Source organism: Mobula birostris, chromosome 26, assembly GCF_030028105.1.
Source record: "Mobula birostris isolate sMobBir1 chromosome 26, sMobBir1.hap1, whole genome shotgun sequence".
Lineage (NCBI taxonomy): Eukaryota > Metazoa > Chordata > Chondrichthyes > Myliobatiformes > Myliobatidae > Mobula > Mobula birostris.
This window is the reverse complement of record NC_092395.1, coordinates 29087360-29113534: the sequence shown is the minus strand read 5'-3', so window position 1 is coordinate 29113534 and position 26175 is coordinate 29087360. Positions and strand designations below refer to the sequence as shown.

The 26175-nt window shown below is 43.9% G+C and overlaps 1 long non-coding RNA gene across 5 annotated transcripts; it reads right to left on the bottom strand.

Moving 5' to 3' along the window:
- Positions 1-306: 306 nt before the first annotated feature.
- Positions 307-25212, bottom strand: LOC140188231 (uncharacterized). 5 transcript variants are annotated; one of them, XR_011883243.1, is made up of 3 exons: positions 23727-25212; positions 11767-12435; positions 307-1487 (listed from the first exon to the last, which is right to left on the bottom strand). It is a non-coding gene; the product is annotated as an uncharacterized lncRNA (long non-coding RNA). The 5 variants fall into 5 exon arrangements; XR_011883247.1 differs by lacking the exon at positions 23727-25212 and adding an exon at positions 18765-18883; XR_011883245.1 differs by lacking the exon at positions 23727-25212 and adding an exon at positions 17705-18019.
- Positions 25213-26175: the final 963 nt, after the last annotated feature.

Below are 26175 nucleotides of genomic sequence, written 5' to 3'. Positions count from 1 at the left end.
ACCTCTTCCTACAGATGCTGCCTGGCCTGCTGCGTTCACCAGCAACTTGGATGTGTGTTGCTTGAATTTCCAGCTTCTGCAGAATTCCTATTGTTGGTAGAATCTCAGGTGGTGACGAGAGGGCATACAGGAGTGAGATATGCCAACTGGTGAAATGGTGCCGCAGCAACAAACTGGCACTTAACATCAGTAAGACGAAAGAGCTGATTGTGGACTTCAGGAAGGGTAAGATGAAGGAACACATACCAATCCTCATAGTGGTATCAGAAGTGGAGAGAGTGAGCAGTTTCAAGTTCCTGGGTGTCAAGGTCTCTGAGGACTTAACCTAGTTCCAACACATCGATGTAGTCATAAAGAAGGCAAGACAGCAGCTATACTTTATTAGGAGCTTGAAGCAATTTTGCATGTCAACAAATACACTCAAAAACTTCTATAGTTGTACTGTGGAGAGCATTCTGACAGGCTGCATCACTGTCTGGTATGGAGGGGCTACTGCACAGGACCAAAAGAAGCTGCAGAAGGTTGTAAATCTAGTCAGCTCCATCTTGGGCACTAGCCTACAAAGTACCCAGGACATCTTTGGGGAGCGGTGTCTCAGAAAGGCAGCGTCCATTATTAAAGACCTCCAGCACCCAGGGCACGCCCTTTTCTCACTGTTACCATCAGGTAGGAGATACAGAAGCCTGAAGGCACACACTCAGCGATTCAGGAACAGCTTCTTCTCCTCTGCCATCCAATTCCTAAATGGACATTGAACCCTTGGACACTACCTCACTTTTTAAAATACAGTATTTCTGTTTTTTGCACTTTTTTAATAATCTATTCAATATATGTAATTGATTTACTTGTTTTTTTATTATGTTTTATTTTATTTTTTTTGCTCTCTGTGCTAGATTATGTATTGCATTGAACTGCTGTTGCTAAGTTAACAAATTTCACGTCACGTGCCAGTGATAATAAACCTGATTCAGATTCAGATTCTTGTGGCAGTGCTCCCTTGTAGATGTGCTCATTAGTGGGGAGGGTGTTTTTCTGAGATGGGCTGGCTGTATCCTCCACTTTTTGCAGCCTTTGCTACCATTTAAAAACCAGTCAAAGGTTGACTTGATCAATCATCAGCATTCAGACCACTTTCCCTCATATTTAAAGATAATATAAACATAATAATTAGGAGCAGGAATGGGCTACCTGGCTCAATTGAGCTTGCTGGGCAATTCAAAGTCGTGGTTGATCATCTACATTGACTCCATTTTCCTGTACGACCCCACATCTCCTGATTCCCTTAGTATCTAGAAATCTATCCATTTCCGTTTTTGAGTGAGCTCAACTCCTACGACTCCAGACTGGAGAGAGAAATCCAAGGTTTGCCATCCTCTGAGTGAAGAAGGTGCTTCTCTGTGGTTTTCCATCTCTCCTAAGTGCCTGCCCCCGATTCTAGAGTCCTCATCCAGGGAAAGCATCCGTCCTTGCATCCAGCACAACGAGCCCTGTAAGAAGTTTGTACTTGTCAATGAGATTACCTCATCCAAACTCTACAGAATACAGGTTTCCCATTCTTCAGCAAACCCTTGTACAACTGCAGGAACCCATTGGCTGAATATTCATTACACTCCCTCTATGGCAAGAGTACTGTCCTAGGCAGGGAAACAAGGCTGCATACAATACTCCATCTATATTACATCAAATCTCCGTAAAATTTCAAATCCAGGTAAATCAACCTCTGGAAAAGAGATCTTCAGGCATGGTCTTATAATATCGGTTCCCTACCTGATAGCTTGTTGCACTTGCATGTTAATTTTCAGTGATTTGTGCAGGGGCACCTTTTAAAACCGACATATCCCAATCGGTCACCATTTAAAAGTACTCTCCCTTTCCGTTTTGTAATGAAAATGGATGACTTCACATGTTTGCATCTTACTCTATCTTGCCTCATCCATTTGCTTAATATCTTCCACCCTATTCAAAATCTTACCTAATTTTGTATCATCAGTAGTCTTGGAAATACAACATTTAGACTCCTCAGCCAAAAAATATAAACTGTGTATGGTTGGGAACCAAGCACCAATGCCTATACCTGGCAGCTTGACAATAACTCATTTATTGGTTTTCCCCGTTAACTAGTTCCCTGTTCATGCCGATATATTTTTTCAGATTCTGTTACTCTAATCTTGTTGACCAACCTCCTGTATGTAACTATCAAAATCCTTCTGATAATCTAAACATACTGCTTCTATTGTGACCTCTCATCTATTCTGTGTGTCACGTCCTCAAGGAACTCCCAGTAGATTAGTTAAACAAAATTTCCCTTTCGTAATACTACTGCTAAATCATATTATTTTCAATGTGCTTGTAATAGCATCTTTCATTAAGGTCTCAAGCGTTTTCCCTTCTGCCAATATCAGGCTAACAGATCAACAATTCCCTGCTTTCTCTCTCCTCTTACCTTAAACAGCGGGCTAACATGTGCTTGGCCTCTCAAAGTCCAACCCTATGATCCCATTGTTGAGCAGTGGAAACAGGTAAGGCCAGCCAAAAGGGCTCTGGTGACTGTGTATGCCAACCCCCTGTTCAGTGGATACAATGGATTACAGCCGTACCTTTGACTTTGGATGATGGAGGAGGAAGGTCATCAATGGCTTATGCTCAACTGAGAGCTAAGGGCTCAAGAAGAAGAAGAAGAAGAAGAACTACATGTGCTATCCACTAATGTGCAGAATATCATTCCAGAATCTGTAGAATTTTCCAAGTTGATAAGCATTGCTTCCATTAACTCTCTAATCACTTCTTTCAATTGCAGATCGTTGTATCCCTGGAATCAGACAGCTTTCAGTCTTATCAACTTCTGTGGTACAATCTGTTTTAGCAAGTATTAATTACCTTCAGTTCCTCATTCTAACTAGACCCCTGATTTTCTGGTTTTTCTGGCTTCTATTTTGCCCATACTTGGCTCCCCTGGCCACTTCCTTTTTAACTGCCTCCAGAAGTTCTTGCTGTCACCTTATACGTTCCTCATCAGTTTACTTCCATATTCTATAACATCTTGCTTTATAATTTTCTTGGTCCCCCTTTACTGAGTTCTAAAATACTCCTAATCCATCAGCTAACTGCTCTTTTTGGCAAACCTCTTCCTTTGATTTAATACTAAACTTTCAACTTCTCCAGTCAATCATGAACTGATTTCTTTTCCATTTGAACTTCTGTGCTCTAATAAATTGATTTGAAAATCTTATCTTATTTCTTGAAACGTGAACAATTGCCTGTTCATTGTCACTAACCTTTTAATTAGTTTCCCAATCAGCAGCCAATTTGTCCCTCTTATTTGTACAATTCCCTTTAATTAGAATTAAGACATTTTGGAATTAACTATATTAGTTTCAAGCGCAGTATAAAATTCTAACATATTATTCATACTGTCCTCTAAAGGCGATTTGTAATAAAGTTAATAATTAACCCTTCCAAACAATAGTCTTTTTTTGGTTGGCTCCTCAATTTAATGACTTAGAAAACATCCCATATCTGTTGCGTGAATTTGCCCTCCATTTGACCACTAAATTGGACTTTCGCCATCTATGTGTGAAGTCCCCTGTGCACTTCTAATTTCCAGATTAATGCCTTGCCCAATATTACAACAACTTTTCAGTAACCCATAAATAACTCCCATCCCTTTTGTTCTTTATTAGTTCCAGCCAAACCGAGTTCATGATAATAATCTGCAGAGACAAGATCTTTCCCCGTAACTGTGCTGACCGCATTCCTTTGTGTTATCCACCTTCGGTCTCTTTCCTCCTGTTCTTTGAATATTGAGCTTCTGGCATTGGTCACCCTGCAGCCGTGTTTCAACTAGGGATAGGCCATACGCATTTACCTCCATTAATTCTAATACCTTATTGCAAATGGCACTTGTATCTAAAATGGTACTTTGAAATGTTTCCTTTCTCCAAGACCAGAAGTGGAAAGATAATGTGGAAAAATAGGAAGTTAGCCACAATGACAAAGCATCCGGCGGACAGGAAAAGAAGTGGCAGACAAGGCATATTTGATGGCATTTAGATGGAGAAGGAACTAAGGGTACTTAAACTGCAATTTTTAACTTAAAATACAGGCCATGCAGGAACCGTGGAACAGCAGAACTCAGATGTCATGTTGAGCACGTTCTTTCAGTCAGCAACTGTTTTTAATGACTATTCAACTGCAGTTTGATTTCTGCTTTCATAATATATTCTGCTAAAATGATTGCAAATATCTGAAACTGTATCACTATAATACAACCACTACTGAGCCCAGCCACACCATAAACACATGATAGTCTAAAACCCAGGGACCATTCCTACTAAGGAGTTGGAGCTATCCTGGATATTCCTCTGAGTGCAAGCTGTCTAATGACTTTTCTATTTATTCTTTTGAAACATTGTATCTTAAATTATGACAATATTATATAATCTTCAGTGATCTATAGTAACCTTTGGCAAAGCTCCCTCACACCCCTGAACCTGAAGGGATTTATATACCCTTCTTTGGAACTACTGACCTATGCTGTGCAAGAAGAGTGGTTACTGTGAGCTACTGAAAGTGCTTCTGGGGGAATACTGGGGATTTGTTGGGGAATTTTTTAAAACTCTTAAATAAGCCTAGTTGTTGCTGTTGCCTAACAAACTCCTGACCATATTTCCAACATCTTTTGCCAGAAATTACTCAATGACTGACCAGAAAAATAAGGGAAATGTACCAGAATAAAGTATTTCTCAATTTATGCAATCCAGCTACAAATAATTTTAGATCCTCTGTGCTGACCTCTCAGTGAAATGAATACTTTCCTAGCTTTCCAATATTGATTGTTTCTTTGGAATAGTATCTAATTTTTTCAGCCTAGGTTTTGTCTCCATGACCAGGACACAACCTTCAGAAAGGTAAGGATTTCAGAGATAACATCCTTAATTCACTCTTGATAGGTTTTAAACAAGGACAGCCTGGAGAGGCAAGTTAGTGACAGCCAGGAGAAGATGAGATTCATTTCAGAAAAAGAGTCATTTAGTTCAAAGTTCAAAGTAAACTTTATATGTCGCCATATACAACCCTGAGATTCATTTTCTTGTGAGCGTATAAATCTATAGAATAGTAAATAGTAACTGTGGGAATACTCAATACATCTATAGAATAATAACCATAACGAATCAATGAACGACTGCCAAACTAGAGTGCTCAACCACAGTGAAGAAGACAACAAACTGTGCAAATACAAAAACAAGAAACAATAATATCAATAAATAAGTAATAAATATCAAGAATGTGAGATGAAGAGTCCTTGAAAGTGAGTCCATTGGTTGTGGGAACATTTCAATGATAGGGCAAGTGAAGTTGAGTGAAGATCAAGAGCCTTTGGGCAAGTGCCTGATGGTTGAGGGGTAGTAGCAACTGTTCCTAAACCTGCTTCTCCTATAGGCAGATTGGAACGGATCAATTTGGAGATGATTTTGAAATTGTGGGAGTAGTTCCGGGCAGATCTATAATTATGAACACACAAGTCAAAGGCGGAAGGAGCCCCTGCTCTGCCATCCAATAAGATCATTACTGACCTAACTGCAAGGTCATTTCTGCACTTTCATCTACCTTTGCTAGCCTTCAAAAGCAGAAGTTCCAGCCCTCACTGTGAAGAGCCTGAGCTACTGGAGATTCCAGTAATCTTGCTGCTTTGGGCACTTTGGATGGTGAATGTAACTAGAGTACTTGCCTAACCAGACAGGAATGAAGAAATTCCGCTGCTGCTCTTTAATGTAACACCAGCAGACCCACAGGCTTGAAACCTCAAAGTAACTTCCAAATTAACACACACAAAATGCTGGGGCAACTCAGCAGGTCAGGCAGCATTTATGGAAGTGAATAAACAGTCAATGTTTCTGGCCGAGACCATGCTTAATTTAGACAAAGCGCTACAAGGCAAAGTATCTAACCTACTGAAATTTGAAAGGACTAGATAAGGTGGATGTGGAGAAGATGTTCCCTCTGGTGGGGATATGCAGAACTAGAAGGCACAGCCTCAAAACTGAGGGGTGACCTTTTAGAACAGAGGTAAGGAGGAATTTTTTTAGCCAAAGAGTGGAGAAACTGTGAAATGCTCTGCCACAGACTGTGGGGGGAGGCCAAGTCTATGGGTATATTCAAAGTGAAAGTTGATAGATTCCTGATTGGTTAGGGCATCAGGGGATATGGTGAGAGGGCAGGTGTATGGCATGAATGGGATCCAAGATCAGCCATGACGAAATGGCGGAGCCGACACGATAGGCTGAATGGCCTAACTCTGTTCCTATGTCTTATGGTCTTATCTTGTGAATTTCTGAGAAATTCCTGACAATAATGGAAGCCAGTAACTAATGGGTATCCCCTGCTCATTCACTCTTTTCAGAGAACCGAAATGCTGAAAAGTGATTTAATTTCCAGAAGATATTAACAGGAAGGAAATATGTCTGTATTGAGTGACTGGAATTTTTAAATCCTCTGGGGTTTTGTATAGGTAATTAAGTGGTAGATTTGAATGACAGTCTAAATTCAAATCTCTAAAGACATTGTCCTGTGAAGTTGATGTTTCTGCTCTCCAAAATTTGTGACAAATGCTGAGTTTCCATTCGATGTTTTCAAGTTGAACAAAAAGCTGCAATCACTGGGCTCTAGGCCTGTGCTTGCTGGAGTTTAGGAGAATGGGGGGGGGGGTGCGGTGAGGAGAATCTCACTGAAATCTATTGAATATTGAACGGCCTAGGTAGAGTGGTTTGGAGAGGATGTTTCCTATAGTGGGAGAGCCTAGGACCAGAAGGAATAGCCTCAGATTAGAAGGACACCCCTTTAGAACAGATGAGGATGAATTTCTTTAGCCAGAGGGTGGTGAACCTGTGGAATTCGTTACCACAGATAGCTCTGGAGGCCAAGTCATTGGTTATATTCGAAGTGGAGGTTGATAGGATCTTGATTAGTAAGGGCATCAGAAGTTATGGGGAGCAGACAGGAGAATGGAGTTGAGAAGGATAATAAATCAGCCATGATTGATTGGCAGAGAAACTCAATGGGCCAAATGGCCCAATCTTGGTCCTAGTCTTATGGTCTTAAAAACAGAAAATGCCAGAAGCACTCGGCAGGTCAAGCAGCATCAGTGGGTGGAGAAACTGAGATGATGTTTCAGGTTAGGGTTCATGTATCAGAATTCGTAAAGTGAGAAAACAGAAGCTCAGTTTGGGTTCCACCAAAGTGATTCAGCTCCTGACCTTATTAAAGCCTTGGTCCAAATATGGATAAAAGAACTGAGTTCCAGAGGAGAAGTGAGAGTCCTTGACATCAAGGCAGCATTTGAATGAATAAGGTATTAAGAAGTTAATGGGATTGAGAGGGAAAACTCTCTCCTGGTTGGAGTAACAACCAGCAAAAAAGGAAGGTGGCTACAGTGTTTGGATTCAATGATCTCAGCCACAGGACAACTCTGCAGGTCTTCCTCAGAGCAAGTACCCCATGTGGCATGGTGGCATAGTGGCATCAGCGCTGGACTTTGGGACGAGAGGTCCTGAGTTTGAATCTGGTCGGCTCCCTTGCACGCTCTCCATCTGTGCTAGGTTGAGCATCGAGCTAGCAACCCGACCTTGTAAAAAAGTACTCATGGTGTCAAGGTCTTCATCGATGACGAATACCTTAGTGCCCTATGTCCAACCTTCTTCAGCTGTTTCACCAATGGCCATTCTGCCGTTACAAGGCCAGAAATAGGAATTTTTTTGACATATATGTACCTTCCCATCAAATCATCATGATGCAATACTTGCTCTCTTATCTCTTCCCTTCCGACTATCCAGAGAACCAAAGGGTCTTTCCAGGTGATGTGCAATTCAATACCACCTCATTCGATTTACGGCATTAGATGCTGACATTGAGCTTTCTGCTACACTGAAGAAACAGAATGGAGATTGTGTGGTTGCTTTGTACACACCCCAATTTAATTTGCAGGGGCAACCTTGTGCTTGCAGTCAGCTGCTGTTTTAATTCTCTGTCTCACACCCACTCTGACCTCTCAGTCTTTGACCTCCTACATTGCTCCAACAATAAGAGCACAAGCAGAATAAGAATGGAATAAGAATGGAGTGCCCTTTGCTTTCATCTTCCACCCATCCCCCATCCTAAACCTTCACATTCAATAGATCATCCTCCATAATTTCCAACACTTTTAATGGGATTCCACCACCAAACATCTCTTCCTCTTCTTTTGCCAATAAGTATTCCAAAGGGACCATTCCTATTTTGAGTCCCTAATCTACCGGTGGATCTGGTGATATTGATACAGAGATTCTTTGGAATTTAAGAATGAAGCATAAATTTTGTAATTATAAACACGAGAAAAAGTGCAGATCCTGGAAATCCAAGCAACACACACAAAATGCTGGAGGAACTCAGCAGGCCAGGCAGCATCTATGGAAAAGAGCAAACAGTCAACGTTTTGGGCCAAGAACCTTCACCAAGACTGTAATTATTGCCGTTTTATTAGCTGTTCATAACAAAAAAATAGCAGCATCCACTCACACAACTGTAAGAGAGAAAGCAAAGGTGGAGGACAAAGAAGAGATAAAGAAACAAAGAAGTTGTGGCCATCTCATGCTAAGTAACCAGTTCACCAGGGAGATAAAGCACTTCCACTGATAAGGGATAGCATATGAAATAGGTTCAGTGGCGTGACACAGGCTGCAGAGAAATACAGAATCAGCTATACTACATTTACTAAAAAATCACTGAACAATTACATGCATAAAGGTGATTATATTTAAAACTACAAGCAATTATAGGAAAAGTTAAACTATGAGAAAAGTAATAATTCCATACTGCTCTTCAATCCACAAAGGTCATAAGGGTCTGTGGATGCCTTTCTGTCTCTCACTCTAATGCCCTGTCATTGGTCTCCAACTATGTCCAATGTAGAGTAAGTTTGAAGAAGAATATGTTATCTAGTCTGCATGCATTCCAGCCCCTAGAAAATATTGAATTTAACAATCTCAGATAGCTACACTTTTGTTTGTTTCTTTTTTCCCTCTCTGCCTTTATGATTTTCAAACCTATTGTTAGCTTGACAACTTTGATCTCCACTCTATCACAGATATTCCCTTTACTCTCTCCACTTCTCCTCTCTGCAACTTCAATCAACTTTGCTTTTTCACTTTTCCCCTTCTGATGATGGGTCCTTGACCTGAAACAATCACACTGTTTCTCCCACCATGGATGCTGCCTGCGCTACTGAGCACTCCCAGCCTTTCCTGTTTTTTGTTTGCATACATTTTCAAATATGTTATTTCTACATTCAGGATTTTGGTATATTTTGCATTGCATTCCTTCTTTCAATGTAACTGAACTGGACTCCTCACACTGGTCTGCTGAAGCTGAAACTGTTCACTAATTCAAATCACCATTCCTCAATAACTGTTAGGTTCCCTGCTACACATGCATTTCCAACAACCACTTGGGATGTCACTTCCTAAAATATGACAACGTTCTTCTTTGTTTCTGAGGACAATTTGGTTACTCCATCCTAGTTATTCAACAATAGGGTTAAATTGTTCCGATTTAATCCTAGCCTAATCACGGGACAATTTACAATGCCCAATTAACCTACCAACTGGTCCACCTTTGGACTGTGGGAGGAAACCAGAGCACCTGGAGGAAACCTTCGCTGTCACAGGGAGAGTGTACAAACTCCTAATGGACAGTATTATTATACAGCAAATTCTAACATTTAAATTTTGACTGTTTATTCCTTTCCATGGATGCTGCCTGACCTGCTGAGTTCCTCCTGCATTTTGCGTGTGTTACTCTGGATTTCAGCATCTGCAGAATCTCTTGCGTTTATCTGTTTTCTCTTTGTTTTTAAATGTGTGCATCACATTGGCCTTTCTCCAATGACTATTGATTCCCAGCACCTGATCCCCTACAGCAGTAGTCCCCAACCTCCGGGCTGTGGACAGATACCGGGCCATGAAGCATGCAGCGGTGCAGTGGTAGCCAGGAACGCACCCAGCACATCTTTAAGAAAAAAGCTGAAATAAACAAGCTAATTAATTAGGTGCTGCCTGGCACGTAAATGTCGGCCCATTTATGAGCTGGGCAGCACCTAATTAATTAGCCTGTTTATTTCAGCTTTTTTCTTAAAGATGTTCTGGGTGCATCCTGGTTACCGCTGCAACACTGCATGCTTCGCGGCCCGGAGGCTGGGGACCACTGCCCTGCAGATCTCCTTCTTACCAACAAGAGAAAACCTGCGGATGCTGGAAATCCAAGCAACATACACAAAAGGTTGGAGGAATTTAGCAGTTGACATTTCGGGTGGCATTAATCTGTATCAATCCCCCCACCCCCCCAGCATTTGCCCCATAGCCTTCTATGCTGGGAGATTCAAATGTTGTGTAGATACTTTTTAAATGCTGTGATTGACTTTTGCTTCACCCATTCTCTCAGGCAGTATATTTCAGGTACTCACCACTCTCTAGGTGAAAAAGGTCCCCCTCAGGTTCCCCCTAGATATTTTACCTTGCATCCTTTTAAGTCTTATCTATACCTGATCTGGGAAAAGTTTGTTGTATTCTATCCAATACTGACTTCTCATAATTTTATGTCAACTCAGTCATGTCAACTTTTAACCTCACCCACTCCACCCACTCCAGGAAAAGCAGATCTTGCCTCTCCAGTCTCTCCTAACAATTTAAATGCTCCAATCATGTGATTGTGATAAAAGGAAGTTTAAATGTTTTAAGCTTCTGCATTTCTAAAGTTTACTTTCAGCCCTTCATGTACGTCTGTGTTCCCTTTCTTCTCCTTCCCTACAGGACTTTCCTCATCCGATTGGTGCCCATGTGTCACAGTTACGTAGACTGAAACCAGTCCACATGAACCTTGCTCACTCTGCCATTAACAGCTTCCCAGCAAGTTTTATTAACCAGGATGCTATTGAGAAACCTACCCCAGTCTATTTGTTGCAGCTGTTCCATTACTCATTAAGTTTGGCCTTCTTCATGTGGAAGCAGCTGTACAGCCAAGTTTAATATTATTTTTCTTGTAAAACCTTTGCACCTTCAAAAATTGTTGGTTTAGTGAGGATAGATTAGTTTCCTGTCACACAAGTACTGGTTCTGTTATGCCTTCCTGCTTTATTCATTGCAAACTTATCCATTACAAAGGACAGCTGTGGTCTCCCTGTTCAACATAGTTTCTAATTGAAACCCCTCACCAGACCTTGCCAGCTGGCCGGTGGTGTGGTGGCATCTGCACTGGACTTTGAGGCCAGTGGTCCCGGGTTTGAATCATGCATTCCATCCGTGCTGGGCTGAGCGCGGGCTAGCTACCTGGCCTCGTGGAAAAAAACACAGGCAAATGCTAAAGAAGTGGCAAGGTTGTCTGCCGTCATGCCACAAGGCGCGGAAAAGAACGACGAGCAGACCTCCCCCTCGAAGAGTTCCTTTTCTCCAGACTGTACTATTGGAACATCCCAAAGGACTTCATCCATCATAATGAGGTATTCAGTATCCCCGTACCATTACCCAGCCACTACTAATTACCTCTGATACCCATGCTGCCTTCATTTTAGCAAGGACTTAGTGACCTTTTAATAAAAATCCAAGCATTTCTATGTGGACTACAGGAGGAGTGGAGACAGGCTAACCCCTAATGACATCAATGGATCTGGGGTTGAGAGGGTGAACAGCTTTAACTCCTCGTCATAAACATTACCGAGGACCTCATGTGGTCTGTACATACCAGCTGTGTGGTGAAAAAGGCACAACAGCACCTCCTTCACTTCAGAGTGTTGAAGAAGTTTGGTGTGGGCCCCCAAATCTGGAGGGGAGGAGAAGATGGCAGCGCAACGCAGTGCACACGGCCACTCCGAATTGATATCGTATTTGTTAAATAGGGGCCGTGCACAATCCTGATTTGATGGAGACGGACGTGAGAAGCACGGAGGAACATCTGGAGAAACTTCTGAAATGCCCGCTTCGCTGCCGCTGCTACTGTGCGATCGAGAATCTCCGGAGGGGAAGGCCCCAAATCCTCGGCTTTGCCTGTTGCCTGTTGCCGGGGCCGGGGCCGAAGCGCTGGGTAAAGATGGTGCTCGGTGTTGGAGGGCTGGTCGGAGGCTCGAAGTTTTCGGACGGATTCAGAGTCGGACTGTGGTCAGGTGCTTCCAGGATGCTGCATCGGCAAGTTTGCGGCACTGGAAGCTCATGGCAGGAAGAGTTTCTCCCCTCAACCGTCTGCGTGAGATGATGGGATTTTCGAGAGACCTTGAGTCTTTTTTTACTGTGCCCATGGTCTGTTCTTCATCAAATTACGGTATTGCTTTGCACTGTTGCAACTTTATGTTATAATTATGTGCTTTTGTCAGTTTTTTTTAAGTCTTGGTTTGTCTTGTGTTTCTGTGATATCATTCTGGAGGAACAAATTGTATCATTTCTTAATACATGCATTACTAAATGACAATAAAAGAGGACTACGTGTCCGCATAATCTAAAAAAAATCTAAAAATCCTAAGAACTTTCTACAGGGGCACAATTGAGAGCATCCTGACTGGCTGCATCACTGTCTGGTATGGGAACTGTACTTCCCTCAATCACAGGACTCTGCAGAGAGTGGTGCAGACAGCCCAGCGCATCTGTAGATGTGAACTTCCCACTATTCAGGACATTTACAAAGACAGGTGTGTAAAGAGGGCCTGAAGGATCATTGGGGAGCCGAGTCACCCCAACCACAAACTGTGCCAGCTGCTACCATCTGGGAAATGGTACCGCAGCATAAAAGCCAGGACCAACAGACTCCGGGACAGCTTCTTTCACCAGGCCATCAGACTGATTAATTCATGCTGATACAACTGTATTTCTATGTTATATTGACTAGCCTGTTGTACATACTATTTACTATAAATTACTATAAATTGCACATTGCACATTTAGACAGAGAAATAACGTAAAGATTTTTACTCCTCATGTATATGAAGGATGTAAGTACTAAAGTCAGTTCAATGTGGACCAATATACTTATGTAGCTTGTCATTACTTCATTTCTGGCCATGTACTTGTCCTCTACCTACAGTACCCGTAGTTTTACTTTTGAACTTTCAGGGAGCAACTGTGTCTGTGACAACCGGCTTTCATTACCTTTTCAACTCTTGTATCATTTTCTTTCTTAACTTTATTTGACTTACTTAACTTTGCCTCCAACTTTCGCCCTGCCCTCAAGTTTACCTCATCCATTTCCGACACCTCCCTCCCCTTTCTAGATCTTTCTGTCTCTGTCTCTGGAGACAGCTTATCCACTGATGTCTACTATAAGCCTACTGACTCTCACAGCTATCTGGACTATTCCTCTTCTCACCCTGTCTCTTGCAAAAACGCCATCCCCTTCTCGCAATTCCTCCGTCTCCGCCGCATCTGCTCTCAGGATGAGGCTTTTCATTCCAGGACGAGGGAGATGTCCTCCTTTTTTAAAGAAAGGGGCTTCCCTTCCTCCACCATCAACTCTGCTCTCAAACGCATCTCCCCCATTTCACGCACATCTGCTCTCACTCCATCCTCCCGCCTCCCCACTAGGAATAGGGTTCCCCTGGTCCTCACCTACCGCCCCACCAGCCTCCGGGTCCAACATATTATTCTCCGTAACTTCCGCCACCTCCAACGGGATCCCACCACTAAGCACGTCTTTCCCTCCCCCCCCCACTGCTTTCTGCAGGGATCGCTCCCTATGCGACTCCCTTGTCCATTCGTCCTCCCCATCCCTCCCCACCGATCTCCCTCCTGGCACTTATCCGTGTAAGCAGAACAAGTGCTACACATGCCCTTACACTTCCTCCCTCACCACCATTCAGGGCCCCAGACAGTCCTTCCAGGTGAGGTGACACTTCACCTGTGAGTCGGCTGGGGTGATATACTGCGTCCGGTGCTCCTGATGTGGCCTTCTATATATTGGCGAGACCCGATGCAGACTGGGAGACTGCTTTGCTGAACACCTACGCTCTGTCCGCCAGAGAAAGCAGGATCTCCCAGTGGCCACACATTTTCATTCCACGTCCCATTTCCATTCTGATATGTCTATCCACGGCCTCCTCTACTGTAAAGATGAAGCCACACTCAGGTTGGAGGAACAACACCTTATATTCCATCTGGGTAGCCTCCAACCTGATGGCATGAACATCGACTTCTCTAACTTCCGCTGATGCCCCACCTCCCCCTCGTACCCCATCTGTTACTTATTTTTATACACACATTCTTTCTCTCACTCTCCTTTTTCTCCTTCTGTCCCTCTGAATATACCCCTTGCCCATCCTCTGGGTCCCCCCCCCCCTTGTCTTTCTTCCTGGACCTCCTGTCCCATTATCCTCTCATATCCCTTTTGCCAATCACCTGTCCAGCTCTTGGCTCCATCCCTCCCCCTCCTGTCTTCTCCTATCATTTTGGATCTCCCCCTCCCCCTCCCACTTTCAAATCTCTTACTAACTCTTCCTTCAGTTAGTCCTGACGAAGGGTCTCGGCCTGAAATGTCGACTGTACCTCCTCCTAGAGATGCTGCCTGGCCTGCTGCGTTCGCCAGCAACTTTTATGTGTGTTGCTTGAATTTCCAGCATCTGCAGGATTCTTCTTGTTTGTTATCATTTTCTTACTGCTCTCTTTAGCACCCCATCCTCACTAGGTTGTAAAGGATAGACTCCAAATGACACAAGACTGTAAAACTGGGGTTGCAGAATGAGAATTCATTATACACCCTGTCTAGTTTTCATTAGAAATGAAAACAAAACACAGCTTTAATAAAAACGAGAACCAATTTCCAAAAACAAAATTGTTGATCTAATGAAAGTACAATCTCATTTGCACTTCAAGGAAGAATAAAGATGTGTATATCCAAAAACTTGGTGTTGGGTGAATTAATACCAATCTGGTTTCAATTGTAAATTAGCATTAAATGCTATAAAAGTCCTCTTCAGGTTATGAACACCCAACTTATGAACATCCCATACATTGTTATTAGTATTGGTTTACCGTTGTCACACGTATGAAGATACAGTGAAACACTTGTCTTGCATACTGTCTGGACAGATTCAATCATTACACAGGGCACTGGGCTAGCATCATGCAAAACAGTAACAATGCAGAATAAAGTGTAAAATCTACCGAAAAAGTGCAGCGCCAGGGAATGATGAATTCAAGATCATAACGGCGTGGCCAAGAGCTTATGAGCGAGTGTTTTGGGAAACCAGTGGGATGGAAGGGGATGGACTTGCCAGCTGCTGCAGGGCTGCCGGCATCTTCTGCTCAGAATCAGAATCAAGTGTAACATTGCCGGTATAAATTTATTGTCTTTGAAGCAGCAGTATAATGCAATGCAGTATAATAATCTTAAAGGAACTGTGAATGACTGTAAATATATATGTATATTGTAAAGTATATTGTATGAGCTAGTGTTCATGGATTCAATGCCCATTCAGAATCCGGATGGCAGAGGGGAAGAAGCTGTTCCTGAATTGTTGAGTGTGTGTCCACCTTCGGGCTCCTGTACCTTCTTCCTGATGGTAGCAATGAGAACAAGGCATGACCTGGGTGCTGGGGGTCATACAATCATAAGAAATAGGAGCAGGAGTCGGCCATCTGGCCTGTCGAGCCTGCTCCGCCATTCAATGAGATCATGGCTGATCCCTAATGATGGATGCTGCCTTTTTGAGGCATCACACCTTGAAGATGCTACGGAGGCTAGAGCCCATGATGGAGCTGACTGAGTTCACAACTTTCAGTAGCTTCTTTCAATTCCAACCCCCCCCCCCAACCAGACGGTGATGCAGCCTGTTAGAATGTTCTCCATGGTACATCTGTAGAAATTTGTGAGTGTCTTTGATGGCATAGCAAATCTCCTCAAACTCCTAACGAAATCTAGCCACAGTCATGCCTCCTTTGCAGCTGGATTGAAATGCTGGTATTAATGGGCATTTCTGCTTGATTTCCCCCTCAATCCCACCACCCCCCATCCCCAACACACAACAGTTAGGGACTGGGTCGAGTCACGCTGAGCCGGGAGAACATAGAACATAGAATAGTACAGCACAGTACAGGCCCTTCAGCCCACAATGTTGTGCTGACCCTCAAACCCTGCCTCCCATATAAGCCCCCAACTTAGATTCCTCCATATAACCTGTCTAGTAGTCTCTTAAACTTCACTAGTGTATCTGCCTCCACCACTGACTCAGGCAGTGCATTCCATGCACCAACCACTCTCTGAGTAAAAAACCTTCCTCTAATATCCCCCTTGAACTTCCCACCCCTTACCTTAAAGCCATGTCCTCTTGTATTGAGCAGTGGTGCCCTGGGGAAGAGGCGCTGGCTATCCACTCTATCTATTCCTCTTATTATCTTGTACACCTCTATCATGTCTCCTCTCATCCTCCTTCCCTCCAAAGAGTAAAGCCCGAGCTCCCTTAATCTCTGATCATAATGCATACTTTCTAAACCAGGCAGCATCCTGGTAAATCTCCTCTGTACCCTTTCCAATGCTTCCACATCCTTCCTATAGTGAGGTGACCAGAACTGGACACAATACTCCAAGTGTGGCCTAACCAGAGTTTTATAGAGCTGCATCATTACATCGCGACTCTTAAACTCTATCCCTCGACTTATGAAAGCTAACACCCCATAAGCTTTCTTAACTACCCTATCCACCTGTGAGGCAACTTTCAGGAATCTGTGGACATGTACCCCGAGATCCCTCTGCTCCTCCACACTACCAAGTATCCTGCCATTTACTTTGTACTCTGCCTTGGAGTTTGTCCTTCCAAAGTGTACCACCTCACACTTCTCTGGGTTGAACTCCATCTGCCACTTCTCAGCCCACTTCTGCATCCTATCAATGTCTCTCTGCAATCTTTGACAATCCTCTACACTATCTACAACACCACCAACCTTTGTGTTGTCTGCAAACTTGCCAACCCACCCTTCTACCCCCACATCCAGGTCGTTAATAAAAATCACGAAAAGTAGAGGTCCCAGAACAGATCCTTGTGGGACACCACTAGTCACAATCCTCCAATCTGAATGTACTCCCTCCACCACCACCCTCTGCCTTCTGCAGGCAAGCCAATTCTGAATCCACCTGGCCAAACTTCCCTGGATCCCATGCCTTCTAACTTTCTGAATAAGCCTACCGTGTGGAACCTTGTCGAATGCCTTACTAAAATCTATATAGATCACATCCACTGCACTACCCTCATCTATATGCCTGGTCACCTCCTCAAAGAACTCTATCAGGCTTGTTAGACACGATCTGCCCTTCACAAAGCCATGCTGACTGTCCCTGATCAGACCATGATTCTCTAAATGCCTATAGATCTTATCTCTAAGAATCTTTTCCAACAGCTTTCCCACCACAGACATAAGGCTCACTGGTCTATAATTACCCGGACTATCCCTACTACCTTTTTTGAACAAGGGAACAACATTTGCCTCCCTCCAATCCTCCGGTACCATTCCCGTGGACAACGAGGACATAAAGATCCTAGCCAGAGGCTCAGCAATCTCTTCTCTCGCCTCATGAAGCAGCCTGGGGAATATTCCGTCAGGCCCCGGGGACTTATCTGTCCTAATGTATTTTAACAACTCCAACACCTCCTCACCCTTAATATCAGCATGCTCCAGAACATCAACCTCACTCATATTGTCCTCACCATCATCAAGTTCCCTCTCATTGGTGAGAGGGAATAGAGCAAACTCACCGGCTCGGTCTCCGAGTCAGTGAGGCCCTGCTGACGGCCGCTCTTCCCGTGTCTGCTCGCTCTCATGTTGCAGCTGCCTCTGCAATCCTCTCCCGGACACTCATTCTGACCTGCGAGCAATTCGAGTTGCAAACGGTTCTCAGGAACAGAACCCTGCCGTAACCTGGCCTACACCATGAAACACTATGACGGGTTGAATGAGAAGCGTAGATAGGAACTCCCTGAAGGGGAAATCCAAAGGAAGCAGACAAAGGTTGGTGCACAAGCTCTTCAATAGTTATCAGTCAGTGCTCTGAGAAAATTGAACATCCTGCAATTAAATGCTGGCCACATTACATGCCCCCACCAGCGCTAATGCCAAGGACAGGGGTGGGGTGTGGGTTGGGTGACACCATATCAAAGAGTGTTACTGCTGCAACATACATAGTCATGAGCAGCAAAAATTTTGTTATTTTGAAACACTTGTTCACACAGTGCATTCAACATACATAACATAATTTTTTTCCAGGCCATTGTGGTTTTAACCAATAGTTTACAGAGACTTTTTGTTTGCAGATGAATGGAAAATTGTACAATTGTATAATAGAGTAAGCACAAAGAATAAGTCCAAACAATTATTTAAAATGGGGTAGTGAAATATTTGATGCGTACTTGAATTAGGAAAGGCGGTGAAAATGTCAAAATGTACTGACATAGAACATAGAAATCTACGGTGCAATACAGGCCCTTCGGCCCACAGTGCTGTGCTGACCATGTAATCTACTCTAGAAACTGCCCAGAATTTCTCTAGTGCATAGCCCTCCATTTTTTGAAGCTCCACGTACCTATCCAAGAGGGTCTTAAAAGACCCTATTGTATCCGCTTCTATACACCCACCACTCCCTGTGTGAAAAACCCCTCAGTACCTATTTCCAAGCACTTTAAAACTATGCCCACCTCGTGCTAGCCATTTCAGCCTGACTATCCACACGATCAATGCCCCTCATCATCATATACATCTCTATCAGGTCACCTCTCATCCTCCGTTGCTCCAAGGAGAAAAGGCCAAGTTCACTCAACCTATTCACAGAAGGCACGCTCTCCAATCCAGGTAACATCCTCGTAAATCTTCTCTGCACTTTCTCTATAGTAGAAGAGGTGACTAAGAACTGTGATTTCACAAAAAAAACACACACAGAATGCAAACTGCTGATTTCACAAAGATTGCAAAACATCTTCATGTTCAGATTTTCATCTCCTCCCCATTCCCTTACAGACGTCATTCTCTTTCAGATGCCTGACCTACCTCTGGCTGATCCTGACAGTAACTGTGTCGGTTCACTGGAACTGTGTGAATAAATTATCTTTAACATACAACATATTTTGTAGATATGATTACAGAAGTGCTTCATAAATGATTTTAAGCTGTTAAAAGGAAATGTTGAGAGAAAAAAATCTAGTTTTCATGGTGGAAGACACGGGAATTCAGAACCAGAATATAAAAGAGAGGGGCTGAATGGCCTACTGCTGTTCCTTTCAAAGAGCACTGAACTCGATAGAAGATACTAAAATAGGTGATCAAAAGCCTTGGCAAAAAAAAGGGTTTTAGAGCAGAGAAATAGAGAAGAAAATTGCAGGGTGTGAGTTCAGGCAAGGGAAAAATTCTATTGAACATTGTGGGCATGTTATGCTCATGCCAGAATGTTTGGCGACTCTTAGGCTGCCCCTAGCACATCCTTAAGTGGTTCTGGGTGTTAATGCAAACAACACATTTCACCGTATGTTTCTATGTACATAAATCTGAACCTGAATCAGATAGCTGAAGGCACAGATACACACAGGCAAGTATATGTGGAGAAACGCGCCATGTGGTTAGAGAGGTGTATGGCACACAGAGAACGTGGAGACAGGAAGCGGAGAGGCCACGATGGCAACTGAGCACCAGGGAGAGAACCTTAATATGTGATATTGCTGGTCTGGGTGCTGGATCAAGTTAGCAAACACAGGGACCAATGGACTGTAGAAACTAGTTCAGTTTTATGGAGGGTGAAGGAAGGTGAAGATGTTACCATAATGGAATTGGGTGGCGAGATTGAGGATTAACTCAACAACAATGAAAACATGGACACATTTCCAAGCCAGATTGGCGTGCAGCTTGGATGGGAACCTGCAGGAGGTGGCGTTGCCTCGTGTGCTTCTCAGTGGTAGAGGTTTTGAATTTGAGGGATGCCGTCAGAGTAGCCTGTGCAAGGTAATCACAGTTACCTTCCTGGGAAAAGCTTCAGTGGTTGATTGGTATAGAAGTAAAGATGAATGATATTAGAGCAGTGGAGGTGAGTACAGAGTGGTGACAAAGTGGATCACAGAATCAGAAGTTCAATAGGTACATTTAATGTTGGAGAAATGTGTACAATATACATCCTGAAATTCTTTTTCTTCACAAACGTCCACAAAAGTCGGGAAGTGCCCCAAAGAATGAATGACATTTAAACATTAGAACCCCAAAAGCACCCCCCAGCTCCCCCCTCCCATGCACAAGCAGCAGCAAGGCAATGAACCCCCCCATCCACACCAGCAAAAAAGCATCAGCGCCCCCACCAAGCACTCAAACATGCAGCAAAGCACCAATAAAGACACGGACTTGCAGTACGCCAAAAACTACTCATTCACTCAGTAATTCGACATACCACAGGCTCTCTTTCTCCCTAGTAAGACATAACACACAGTCCCAGTGGTTCAGTTCAGCTTGGGCAGCAGAGTGGCTAGCAGTGTAACAGCAACCACTAACAGGGGTTCCCAATTCCTGCCACAGTCTGTAAAGAGTTTGTATATTCTCCCTGCAATCCTGTGGATTTCCTCTGGGTGCTTTGGGAGATTTTGACTCTGTCAATCATCCTGCCCTTTGGTGAGTACTGTCCAAAATCGGGTGCCCGGAGAAATACCTCAAGATCTAGCAGCTCCAACACAATGATATGAGTGCAACAGCCATCAACAACAATGGCTCTGAAACAGCACCTTTTAAAGTTAGGACTAGGGTCAAACAGGGCTGCATCATTGCCCCAATTCTGCCACTTTCATTGCAACCATTTTTCACCTCACAGGCCAAGACCTCCCACAAGGAGACCAGATTCTCTATGAGACAGATGAGGGGCTCTTTAACCTTAAAACGTTCAAGGCAAAGAGCAAGGAGTCCACTACTTCCATCATGGAGTTCCAATATGCAGATGACAACACCCTCGTAGCTCACTCTCAGGAGGATCTGCAGTGCCTAATGGATGCTTTTGCTGGAGCATACAAGCTCCTGGGACTTGATCTAAAGATCAAGAAAACCCAAGTCCTGCACCAACCTACTCCAGATCAAGTTCCTAAACCTCCAACCATCCAAGTTAACAACATCCCTCTGGAGAACACTGATCATTTCCCATATCTTGGCAACCTTCATTCTTCAAGAACCAACATTGACCTTGAAATAAATCTCAGAATAGGCTGTGCGAGTGGAGCTTTTGTCAGGTCAAGAAAGAGGGTTTTTGAAGTTTGGGATATCAAGACCCAAAGCTTCTGGTCTATAAAGCTATAGAACTACTCTCCTTGTATATGGAGTGGAATCATGGACAGCATACAACAGGCACATAAAATCCCTAGAAACTTATCATCAAAGGTGCCTCCAAAAGATTCTGAGAGTTAGCTGGAAGAACAGGCATACTAACTCCAGCATCCTGGAGGAAGCTAACATTAACTCCATAGCCACAATCGTGACTCAACCCCAATTGCGATTGGTCGGCCACGTCATCCGTGTGCCTGACTCCCATCTCCCTAAACAACTCCTGTTCAGGCAGCTCAAGATGCAAAGCGCACTTCAGGAGGGCAGAAAAAGCGGTTCAAAGACAATATTAAGAGTCAACTGAGAAAGTGGCACATCAACCTGAATGGATGGGATTAGCACAAGATCGGGAAAGCTGGAGAAGGACCGTCTATGAGGGGACTACACAGACAGAAAAAATACCTCCACCTTACCACTAAGACTAAGTGGATGCAATGTTAGGAGAGACAGGGAAAGGCCCAACCAGCTACATCCACCACTTCAATGACCTACACCTGCCAACACTGCAAAGGGACTTGTGGATCACGGATCAGCCTCTTTAGTCATCTCAAGACCCACAAGTGACCAGGTCAGCCACCAGGAGAAGAATCATACTCGACTACGAGTGATCGCTGATGATGATAGTTTCCTCACAGGGGTTAGGGTTACTAAGTTGTCAGCATGCTATGTTGGTGCTGGAAGCATGGTGATGCTTGCAGGCTGGCCGCAGTACGTCCTCGGGCTGTGTTGGTTATTAATGGAAAAGGCTCATTTCTCTGTATGTTTTGACGTACATGTGACAAATACAGCTGATCTTTTAATTTTAAAAGGAGGAGTCAGGGAGAGGTAATGGAGTTTTCATTGAACATATGGAATTTGAAGTCAGAAACAAAAGACAATGGTCATCTTGGAATGTAACCAGAAACAATTTCAGCTCTCCCCATACAGGATGTTGGTCAAGGCATATAAGAAATTAGCATTAGAGATGTCGAGAGATGGTGGTGAGAAAAGCTCTAAGTACATGCGGAACCGGACTTATATTGATCAAGAGCAGAGCTTCCCAACATTTTTCATGCTATGGACCCCTACCATTAACTGAGGGGTCCATGGACTCCAGTTTGGGAACCCCTGGTCTAGACTCAGCATGAGAGAGGGAGCTGGGAGCTGTGGGAAAGAACGCCACTGCAGATACTCTTTGGCTGTGAGTACGTAGACTAGGACAGGAACAGGTGAAGATACTTGCACTCAGCTCAACCGTAAAGGAGAAGCATTGATGGAGATTTAATGTGCTCAGCTTTCTCTAAAGCTGAAGTTTGGAGTGATCATTGTGATGGCCTTGGAGGACATCACTAGTAATTTTCAATGTCCAGGAAAGTATTATGACAGGGGCACAAGAACTTTGTTACAGGAAACATGACATCTATTTACAAGGCAACAATATGAGGACCTCAGCAAGCAAAGAAAGACCGATGGTGTGGAAAGGGGGCAGGTTTAAAGAAATTTTTCAGGAAGTGAGAGGGAGTAATAGTAAATAGGAGTGGTACCAAACCTTTTGAAGAAATTATTTACCACTCAAATTTCAAAGATCAAAGTAAAAAATATCAGAGTACGCATGTGTCACCACATACAAACCTGAGATTCTTTTTCCTGTGGGCATATTCAGCAAATCTATAGAATAGTAACTGTAAACAGGATCAATGAAAGATCAAGTAGAGCATAGAAGACGACAAACTCTGCAAATGCAAGTTTAAATGGTCAACTTTGTTTGCTCTATCATCTGTGAATTGTCTTACACATTGATTTTTCCACACAGCAGCTCAATGCTTGCTGATCTTCATTGTCTTCAGTTAACCAATGCCACATTATAATTTCCATCCTTGTTTTCACATTTCTACAGGGCCTTTTACTCGTCCTTCTTCCTATATCCTCCTCCAGTTGCCTCATCCTGAGATATTTGTGCTCCCACCATCATCCATCCTACTGGAAGTTAGAGAAATTGATGTTTATGCCATCGAGTTTGAGGCTACCCAGATGGAATATGAGGTGATGCTCCTCCATCATGGCAGTAGAGGGGGCCATGGACAGACATGTCAGAATAGGAATGGGGCCATGGACAGACATGTCAGAATAGGAATGGGAAGTTGAATTGAAATGGGGTGGCTACTGGGAGATCCTACCTTTTGCAGTGGATAGAGTTAAGGTGCTCGACAAAGTTGTCCCCCCCAGTATGTGCCGGATCTCACCAATGTAGAGGAGGCCACACCAAGAGCATCGGATACAATAGATGTAGAATCTCTTGTGTTCAGTATGTTTGTGAATATAGTTGAAAGATGGTCAAAAAAAAAAGGCAAAAGCTGCAAATAGATTGAAACATACACCAGTCATTTCTCATTCCATTCCCATGCCAGGACTTACCTCATGCAGGCTCCTTGCCAGTGATGGGGTGGGGGGTGGATACTGGAACATTGTTTTCTGACACTGGACTCCACCAGCGTGCAAGTGTAGCTGCCAGTGCCTGGTAAACATTATCCAAGTACTGGCCTTGAATCACTTTTCAAACTTGCTCCAGCAAAATGCAAATTCTTCTTAAGTCTTGTGACCAAAACTGTATAGGATATGCATAGATTAATCTAAATTAAATGCAGGGTGGGGGCTATGATATGCGTGGAAGTTTCAGTCCTCTATCTGTAAAATGGAACCTAATTTTAAATAATTAGTTTCTAATATGATAATCTGAAGTCCCTTGTTTATGCACTACAACTGTTCAGAATACATTTTCATCATATTTTGAAACAACCAAGAGAAAATCTGCAGATTAGATGCGGAAATCTGAGCAACACACACAAAATGCTGGAGGAACTCAGCAGGCCAGGCAGCATCTATGGAAAAGAGCAAACAGTGGATGTTTCAGTCCAAGATCCTTCATCAGGACTGGAGAAAAAGCTGAGTAGATTTTAAAGATGGGGGAGAGGAGAGAGAAACACCAGGTGATAGGTGAAACCTGGAGTGGGGGGTGAAGTAAAGAGCTGGGAAGTTGATAGGTGAAAGAGACAGGAGGCCATGGAAGAAAGAAAAAGTGGTAGTGGGGGAGAGGAGCACCAGAGGGAGGCGATGGGTTGTCAGGGAGATAAGGTAAGGAAGGGAAATGGGGGGAGGGATGGCAGGGGCATTACAGAAAGCCTGAGAAGTCAATGTTCATGCCATCAGGTTGGAGGCTACCCAAACGGAACATAAGGTGTTGTTCCTCCAGCCTAAGTGTGGTCTCATCACTATTGTGGAGGAAGTCATGGGCAGACATATCGGAATGGGAATGGGGAGTGGAAATAAAATGGGGGGGGCACTGGGAGATCCCACTTGTTCTAGCGGAAGGAGCGAGGATGCTCGGCGAAGCGGTCTCTCAATCTACGTCGGGTCTCAGCGATATACAGGAGGCCACACTGGGAGCACCAGATACAGCAGATGACCCCAACAGACTCGCAGGTGAAGTGTCGCCTCACCTGAAAGGACTGTTTGGGGCCCTGAATGGTAGTGAGGGAGGAGGTGTAGCACTTGTTCCTCTTGCAGGGTAAGTTCCAGGAGGGAGATCAGTGGGGAGGGTCGAATGGACAAGGGAGCCGCATAGGGAGCGAATTCTGCGGAAAGCAGAAAGTGGCGGGTGGTGGTGGGGGGGGGGGATGGAAAAGATGTGCTCGGTGGTGGGATCCCGTTGGAGGTGGTGGAAGTTATGGAGAATTATGTGCTGGACGCGGAGGCTGCTGGGGTGGTAGGTGAGGACAAGAGGAGCCCTGTCCCTGGTAGCGTGGCGGGAGGATAGGGTGAGAGAAGACGTGCGTGAAATGGAAGAGATGCGGTTGAGGGTGGAGCCCTTTCTTTGAAAAAGGACATCATCTTCGTTCTGGAATGAAACGCCTCATCCTGAGAGCAGATCTATTTTGCAACATGCTGTTTCCTCTTGGCTAATCCATTTTGAACGGAAAAAATGATGCTAGTGCCTGCAATTGTGAATGCTCTTTCAAGAATTTCTCTGATTTACGAGAATATATTATTTTTAAATGCGGAATGGCTGCACAGCAGATAGGACATGATGTTCTTTTTTCCAACGGGGAGGAGATCTGTCTAACGTATCTGGAAAGCCAGGATCTGGTGCCCCGACTCAGCCAAACACGTACTGGGCCATGTACGTGCACCCCTACATTTGCCACCTGTCTCCCTCCTTCAGCACCCCCATCTCAGTTGCTTACCTCGGTGTCCTCTTTCCTCCCCTCCATATTCTACCTCCTCCCTGCTCATATGTCATACAAACAATAAAATATCGCTATATGATTGCTGATTACTATTAATCAGGGTAACGGTTCCTGAGACACAAAACGCAGAGTGGTGTACTTCACGTTTCAAACAAGTTATCTGAGTCTTCGGGTTTCAATATGGAATTCATTAACTCAAACCACATGACCATTGGTTTACTGTGTTTCATTACAAACCAAAATAAATGTTCATATTCAGGCATGTCATTAGATGTTTTTATGGGTTGCTTTTCAAAGAAGTTCCTCGTCCAAAATTTCAACAAATGACCGAGTAGGGAAGCCCCACATTCATTCCGTCACCATCATTTGTTGTTCCTTTTCACGCCTTGTGGCGCATCGGCCGGCTTTTTTTTTGTCGTTTCCGTAGCATTTTAACAGGTAAAGAGGCCGAGTTGCAAGCTCGGCGCTCATCTCAGCACGGATGGAAAGCCATCAGATTCGAACTCGCAACCCTTCGCCTCGAATGTCCGGTGCTGAAACCGCTTCACCACCAGTCACCATTTACAATCCCTTTTAAAACCTCTTTCACTTTTCTTGTTTTGCTACTTTGCACTTTTGGG